Source organism: Brachypodium distachyon, chromosome 4 (genome assembly GCF_000005505.3).
Source record: "Brachypodium distachyon strain Bd21 chromosome 4, Brachypodium_distachyon_v3.0, whole genome shotgun sequence".
Lineage (NCBI taxonomy): Eukaryota > Viridiplantae > Streptophyta > Magnoliopsida > Poales > Poaceae > Brachypodium > Brachypodium distachyon.
This window is the reverse complement of record NC_016134.3, coordinates 10281765-10290737: the sequence shown is the minus strand read 5'-3', so window position 1 is coordinate 10290737 and position 8973 is coordinate 10281765.

Genomic DNA, 8973 nt, shown 5'->3' with positions numbered 1-8973 from the left:
TTTGTTTTTAGAAAGTGGACTTTTGTTCACCAAGGGTTAATCGATGTTGATGTTGTGTTCTGTTGTTGATGTTGTATTCTGGTTAATCGAAATTTCAACTTGTTTTGAGAAAATTGACTTTTGTTCACCAGTGGGAAGAAAGAGCCACGTTTTGCCCTTTGAGCCCACTGGGATGGACAATTTTGTAAGAAGCTTGGAAATTGAAGTTACTCCAAATTGATCTATGATAGAAGAGACGTAATCCGAATGGAAAGTCATAGCGTTTAGTGTTCATCCTTGATGTTCTCTCCAAATTTCAGATTATCTAGAGTTCAGGAACGGTATTTCGTGCATTCTTTGAATTTCCACCATTTTTGGCTCATAATTCAAAATTCAATCAAACTTCGCACAAATTGATGTGGAACCAATATAACAAAGTCATGGTTGTGCCATGGCATTCCAAAAAACATGGAATGCACCGGGTCCAAACGCATTTGAATCCTTTTTGCACCTAAACTACTATTTTTGCCTATTCTGCCAATTGGAAAAAAGGAAATTTTATCCGAAAAAGTCTGAAAACCTGCATGAGCTCTTTATTTGTCAATACCTGTCACAAAAAAAAATCAGACCAAACTAGCACATCTCTCTGGAATGTTTTATAATCACTAAAGGGGATGTTGGAAGTTTGATGTAAATTTTGAAATTGAATCACAACACTTTCTCCAAACGAACTCAAACTTTGCACACTAGTCACATATGCATATTAATGTCATTATCTCAAAGCTTGTTCAAATCTGAATTGTTTACCTATTTTTTGAATTTCAAATTCAAACAAATCTGGGGAACTGTTACCTTAATCACTACTTAGATTCACAATTTCGGTCCCAGAAGATTTTCATAGCGTTTAGTGTTCATCCTCGATGTTCTCTCCAAATTTCAGATTTTCTGGATTTCAGGAACTATATTTCGCGCATTCTTTGAATTTCTAGCCTTTTTGGCTCGTAATTCAAAATTCAATGAAACTTCGCACAAATCGATGTGGAACCAATATAACAAATTCATGGTTGTGCCATGGCATTCCAAAAAACTTGGAATGCATCGGGTCCAAACGCATTTGAATCCTTTTTGCACCTAAACTACTGTTTTTTTCCTATTCCGCCAATTGGAAAAAAATATATAATAATACGAAATTTTATCCGGAAAAATCTGAAAACCTGCATGGGCTCTTTATTTGTCAATACCTGTCACCAAAAAAAATTTGGACCAAAATCAATTTGTGACTGGCTTACTTTACCTGAGGAGGTCAACCAACTTTGTTTCATTCAAAATAAGCATCCCAACAAAGTCACGGTGCCGAAAATGTACAACCTTGTGCCGTTACCATACCCATATATATAAGAGAAAAAGGGATAACATTCCATATATGTATAGATTGATGGGTACGCAAGATCGATTACAAAATAGGAACAAAAATAGAGATACGTAGCAACATATACATATGTAGCTAGAGATAAATAACGACACCGAGGCACGAGCTCCATTATGCAGCGCCGTCGCCGTCACCGTCGTTGAGGCCGTGCTCCTGACGCAAGGCGAAGAGGGCGTCGTGCTCCGCCCAGATTTCCTAGATGTTCTTCCTCCCCCGCTCCGAGTTTAGCATCGCGAGCTGAAACTCGTACCGCTCCCTCGCCTCCGCCGCCTCCCGGCCGCACTCATTGGCGAAATCTTCTACCACGGAAGCCACCTTCGTGGCAGCCATGTGCCGTCGGTCGGCTTCCCACACACGCTGCTGGTACGTGTGCAGGAGCTCGGCGTGGCGCCGATTGATCTCGCACTTGGCCTCCTCCTCCTCCTCCTCGTCATCGTCGTCGTCATCATCATCGTTGAGGGGGAATCAGCCGCAGGACGAGCACGGGACGTCCACCTCGATGCGGGCACGCTTTGGCGGCGGCGTCCATGTTCAATGCATGGGACAATGCCGTCGGCGCATGTCAGCGGGTGGCAGACGGCGGAGTGATGGCCAGCTCACGCCCATGGCCGCCGCCGGCCGAGCTCTCGGTACCGTCTACTAGCTCCTTGTCCTTGGCCATGGTGGAGAGAAGCGGTAGAGCTCGAGATAGAGCGAGAGGAAGAATGTAGATGAGATCAGAGGAGACGAGAGAATCGGTTTACTGGGCACGCACATAAGTAGTAGTGGGGAGAGGAAGCCGACGGGACCGAGAGAGTAGTGGGGAGAGGAATCCGACGGGACGATCTCACAGTTATTGAGAGTGAGTGGGAAACGTGCTGGGATCGCTCTCACTGGACCGCGCCGCCGCGCACTCCTGCTATTGACACCAGTTCCCTCCAACTTACCATGTACGCCAGTTTCCCATGCATTTGAAACTGTGCCGGCGACCGCATTCAAAGCCCACCGATCGCCGGAAACCTCTCCCCTTCCCCTGTCACCATCGCTATTTAACCCGGCGCCATGGCTCTGCTTCTTCTACACAGCTCTCCATTCTTCTCCTTCTTCTACACACCTCTCCACTCCACTTCTTCAACCCGCAGCCCAACGCCCCCATTGACGACAAGCAATGGCGTTCAAAGGCCTCACCTTCAACCCGCCACCCCTCACTGACGAGGCGTTGTTCCCACCTGGCTTGCGTGTGGAGCGGACGCTCCAGGTGTGGGGGATGTCGCGCAGTCGGAGCTCGATCGAGCTGGCCAGGAACTTCCTTAACACCGGCTTCGGTCACCCGGAGGCCGGTGGCCCTCCAATGTACTGCCTGGAGAGGCTCCGCGAGCACGGCGTCAAAACCGCCCTCCTGGTGCACCTCACCAATAGCCATGATGCCGATTACCTCCTTGGCCGCGTGTACTGGTGTGGATGCGAGTTGATCGCATTCACGCTGTACAATGTGTACACCAACACTACGACCATGTTCCCCCACGCCGGCGAGATGCACGGCCTCCCGTACATGGAGGAGGCGGAGGCGCCCGTGGAGGTGGCTGTCGAGGGGTCTGCGCCGCTTGTGGAGGAATCTGAAGACGAAGCCGAGGAGTGAGCGATCGATCGGCGTTTTTTTTTCAAAATTAATGTCGTTATATGCTATGTAAGCCCTTGTTGGAATATATGAACTAGGTTCTTTCTTCGATGGCTGTGTTGTGCTGTGTGCGCGGCGTGAGCACATGACAGCGGCACATCCTGGCGTCCGTCACGCCGACCGAGAGCATCCTAGCGGCGCATCCTAGCGTCCATGTCCCCGTCCCGGTCCTCATGCTCGCGCCGATCCCCACGCCGCAGCGGCCGTCGTCGCGGTGGCCAGAGTAAGCTAGCCGAAGCCCGGCCCGACGCATAGTCAGCAGTGCGCATTGGTCCCACCCGTCAGGCTTATACCTGGCCCCACCTGCCAGCAGCTAACGGCTTGACCGAGTTGACCATGAGGAAGTGCTCCGTGATGGCAAAAGCGAGCATTTGCGCAAAGGAGTAGGGTAGAAGCGAGCAGTGTTCTAAGACCTGAGCAAAACTGAGTAGAACAAAGGAACCAAGGGCACAGAAGTAAAAAACCCTATTTTCTTTTACGTCATACACAGGTCTCAAAAAGTTCAATTTGTCAGAATTGGAGGCCGCTACAAATAACTTTTCAGAATAGAACTTGATTGGAGAAAGTGACTCTTGTACTGTATACAAGGTATCCAGCTGTATATCATTAAGGTCCAGTCAATGTCCTGGGCTGTGTTAAGACTTAATGATCGTTAGATTAAACTTAAACAAACACTGGTCATCATTAGAGTACTAACACGAGGAAGATTTAGAGAAGATATAACCATACGTGCGATGGAGGAGGATGCCATGGTTGGAGATACCGTAGAGGAAGTAGTTGCACGATGGAGATAGTGGCGTCCGAAACCAAAATTGGTTAGAGCCTCCGATTAAGGCGCGTTTGACTCGGGAGTGGCCCTTTGGGGCTTCCCTCATACTTATCCTCTCGATCAATTTATTTAACCGAGATCAATATTCCAACAGTCTCCCCCTTGATCGTATGGTTAAACTACATTTGTCCATTTTCCACATGAATAAAATACCAAGGTAAGGCGTTGCAATAGCCAGATAAGTGCCATTAAAACTCAATACCCATAGCATATCATCCTGTTTCAAAAGGTAATCATTTTACTTTTTGGGAGTGGTTCCTTTTAACGGTCCCTTAAAGTTTCCAGGATCATTCGGCTTCCAGCAGTCCCATGCCGGCAACATGATCACGAAAAATACTGGGTGGTAAGCCCTTGGTTAGTGGATCCGCAAGCATATCAGTAATGCTGATATGCTTGACATCAATTGTTTGATCCTGGATTCTATCTTTCACAACATGATACTTTATGTCAATGTGCGCAGCAGCACTTGACTTGTTGTTACTCGTATAGAAAATTGCGGGTTCATTATCGCAGTACAACACTAGTGGTTTAGAAATGTTGTCTACCACTTTAAGTCCGGGAATAAAATTCTTTAGCCATACAGCCTGCCCGGTGGCCTCATAACATGCTACAAATTCTGCTTGCATCGTAGACGAAGCAGTCAAAGTTTGCTTGGAGCTTTTCCACGATATGGCTCCGCCAGCGAGTATGAATATATAACCTGACGTGGATTTCTTACGATCCACACACCCGGCAAAATCAGCATTTGAATAACCAACAACTTCCAGTTTATCAGATTTTCGATACGTTAGCATGTAATTTCTAGTACCTTGCATATAATGCAAGACTTTCTTTGCGGCCTTCCAGTGGTCTGGTCCTGGATTCGATTGGTATCTGCCAAGCATCTCGGTAACATAAGATAAGTCAGGGTGTGTACATACTTGTGCATACATAATGCTTCCGACAGCTGAAGCGTAAGGAACATGTTTCATTTGATCAGCTTCAATTTGGTTTCTGGGGCATTGAAATGTCCCAAACTTATCGCCCTTGACTACATGAGCAGGTGAGGAGGAGCACTTGTGCATATTGTATTTCTTCAGTACCCTCTCAAAGTATGCTTTCTGTGATAGACCAATGTGCATTTAGACCTATCTCGATGAATCTCAATGCCAAGGACATATGAGGCTTCACCGAGATCTTTCATATCAAAATTAGATGACAGAAAATTCTTGGTTTCATATAACATATCCTTGTCGCTACATGCCAACAATATGTCATCCACATATAGGACTAAAATTGTGAAGCGACTGCCTTTAAATTTGACATATATGCAGTTGTCCACAACATTTTCCGTAAAACCAAAAGTTCGGATCACTTCATCGAACTTGAGGTACCATTGTCTTGAAGCTTGCTTCAAGCCATAAATCGACTTCTTTAGACGACATGCTAAATGTTCTTTCCTTTCCACCACAAAACCTTCCGGTTGAGTCATGTATACATCTTCATTTAAATCGCCATTTAGAAATACCGTTTTAACGTCCATTTGATGTAGCTCTAGATCATAATGAGCCACTAATGCCATAACGATTCTAAAAGAATCCTTGGATGACACAGGAGAAAAAGTCTCGTTGTAATCGATTCCCTCTCGCTGTGTAAATCCTTTTGCAACAAGCCTTGCTTTAAATCTTTCGACATTCCCTTTGGATCATATTTAGTTTTGTAGACCCATTTGCAGCCTACCCTTGTAGCTCCATCGGGAATTTCTACAAAGTTCCAAACATTATTTATGTCCATAGATTTCAACTCGTCCTCCATGGCAGTTACCCACTTAGACGAGTTTTCGCTTTTGGTTGCTTCCTTATATGAGGATGGGTCCTCCACCTTTCCAACATCATTTAGATCCTCACTCATAAAAGTGACATAATCATCTGGGATGGCTTTCTTTCTTTCACGCTGTGATCTCCTCATAGGAGGTGATGGTGGAGGATCATTTTCTGGTTGAGGATCCTCATTTTCCTGGTCTCCAGTTGGTTGGGGATCTTCTTCTATTTCAGGATCTCCATTTGGTTGAGCGCCTGAGCGACGAACCTCAGGTTCAACATTGCGCGTATTGGGAGATAAATCTCTTGGATGGTCGGGGACGGGACACATACCCGTTTCTCCTCAAGATTAATTTCCCTTATTTACGTGACTTCATTATCCTCAAAAAATACCGCTTGTCGGGTCTCGATAAATTTAGTGGTGTGACCCGGACAATAAAAACGGTATCCCTTTCCCCTACGAGGGTATCTAATAAAATGACAACTTATCGTTTTTGGATCTAATTTCTTAAGTGGTGGATTGAAAATGCTTACTTCTGCAGGGCAGCCCCACACACGCAAATAGTTTAAACTCGGCTTCTTTCACGTCCACATCTCATAAGGTGTGTTCGGTGCTGACTTTGTTGGAGCGGGATTTAATATGTGCGCGGCTGTCTTTAGGGCCTCCATCCATAGGCTAACTGGCAAATTTGCATGACCGAGCATACTTCGCACCATATCCATGAGTGTGCGATTGCGACGCTCAGCCACATCATTTTGCTGAGGTTCACCAGGCATTGAATATTGGGCAACAATCCCATTTTTAGCTAGAAATTTTGCAAAAGGTCCTGGAATTTGCCCATAAGGAGCGTGCCTTTCATAATATTCTCCCCCACGATCAGAACATACAACTTTGATTTTTTCATTCAATTGATTTTCAACTTCGGCTTTAAATATCTTAAATTTGTCCAAGCTTCAGATCGTTCGCGTATGGGGTAAATATATCCGTAACGGGAAAAATCGTTCGTGAACGTGATGAATGAATCAAACACGTCTACAGACTTAATATTTAAGGGTCCGCATATGTCAGTATGAATTAATTTGAGGACCCGTGAAGCTCTTCTAGCTCCCTTCTTAATCGTTTTTGCATATTTTCCTTTAATGCAGTCAATACATTTGTCTGCATCTGAGAAGTCTAATGGGAGAAGTATTTCATTTTTAATAAGACGTTCTATTCTCCTCCTCGAAATGTGGCCTAAGAGACGATGCCACAATTTTGAAGAAGTACTTGTGTTTTTCCATTTCTTCTCAGCATTACATTCATCATTCAAAGCATTAACATCACTTACATTTAAAACATCAACCAAAGAATTAGGCATTAACATATATAATTTGCCTCGTCTGACACCGAGGCCAACTTCATTATTACAATGTTTGATAACGCATCGTTGATTTCCAAACAAACATGCAATAGAAATATCGTCTAAGCAAGAAACTGAAATTAAATTCCTACTCAATGTAGGTACGTAAAGAACATTATTCAAATGTAGATGAAAGCCGGTGTGCAGCTCCAATGTGAGAGTCCCCATGGCTTCAACATCGGCTTCCTTCCCATTGGCGACTTTAATGCTTCTTGTTCTTACCTTTATGGTGCGGATCAAATTTAATCCCTGCAAGGAGTTTGCAACATGAACGGTTGCACCTGAGTCAATCCTCCATGTATTTCGAGAAAAATCAACATACAATGATTCATCAACGAAAGTAACTTCATCACTACCTCTCTTCATCATCCACTTGAGGAATCCAGGGCAATTCTTCCGGAAATGGCCTACCTCCTTGCAAAAATGGCAAGTATTCTTCACATCCCAGCAGAGGTGCTGGCAGCTTGGCCCTTGCCCTTTGGAGCAGCTTGATTATCATTGTGGATCAATTGCTTCTTTGGGGCCTTTGAGGAAGATGCCTAGCCGTCATGCTTTCTCTTGGAAGAGCCAACATGGAAAGCCTGGTCCTTTGCCTGTTTCATGATCCTCTGTTCTTCCTCAACAACTCGAGGAGTCATCTCCACGAGCGACCATTTTTCTTTCAGGGAATTGTAATTGATCTTGAACTGATCAAATTCTGGAGGGAGAGACTCTAATATCAAGAGGATTAGGATATTTTCATTAAGGACAAACTCCAAAGCCTTAAGCTTCGAAGTTGCATTCACCATCCTCAAGATATGGCCTCTTACATTTTCTTCAATCACATACTTCTCAAGAAGCTTGCCAACAAGCTCTCGAGAATATACTTTTTCCGAACTTTTGAATTCTTCTTCAACTGCTTTAAGAAATTCTTTAGCAGTGCCCTTGTCGGGGAGAGCCTTGATGATATCAGGGGAGATTGAAGTTTTCATAACAAGGAAGGCGACATGATTTGAATTGTCCCACTTCTCCAGCTTTATTTCATAAGCTTTCATAAGTTCATCATACCCAGCAACTCCAGTAGTTGGAGGCTTAGGTTTCTCTTCCCTGAGAGCATAATCGAGTCCATTGACCCCCAAACTCATTTCGACATGGGACTTCCAATTCTGAAAGTTGCTCCCCCCTAGTACCTCGATGTTGTCATAGCGCATCAATGTAGCGGCTGTCATTGTAACATAAGAAAATCATAAGTTAAATTGCATGATTAAAAAATTTACGTTGGTAGATTAATAAACATGCAAGAGTATACCATTCTAAGTCATATCACTTTTGGGCAGAAAATACAAAGAATTGTAGCAAACATAATGGGGTAGCTCATAAATTAAAACAACGTTGGTCAGAATTAATTTTAGAGCCAAAATATTTTACCAAATTAGACATCAAGAATATTCTTTTGAATTTTAATCATTAATTGATGCCTAAAAGGTAAACATCATAGAACAAATAAAATATTCTAAATGAAGCATCTCGTTGGTTCAACCTCATTCAGAATAATTAAATGTCTAATTTCTGTCAGCAAGAAAAAAATTAAGGCCATTTTGCATTAATTAACAGTGCTAAACATATTTAAACATCATATTATACAACATAAACGCACTGGAATAATAGAAAAACAGCAAAACTTCATTTTTAGCCAAAAATGGGCCGGCCCACATCATCGCCCGCGTGGGCGCAGCGGAAAAAGAATAAAACCGCGCGGGCCTTCATAACCTGGGCCGAAGCCCACTGCCAAATTGGGCCCATGTTCCTTCCGCAGGCCCAAACGAGCACCAGCATTATCCCCAGCCGTTGGATCAGATCCAATGGCTGAGGCGTCTCATCCCCGGCCGAGCATAAAAAAC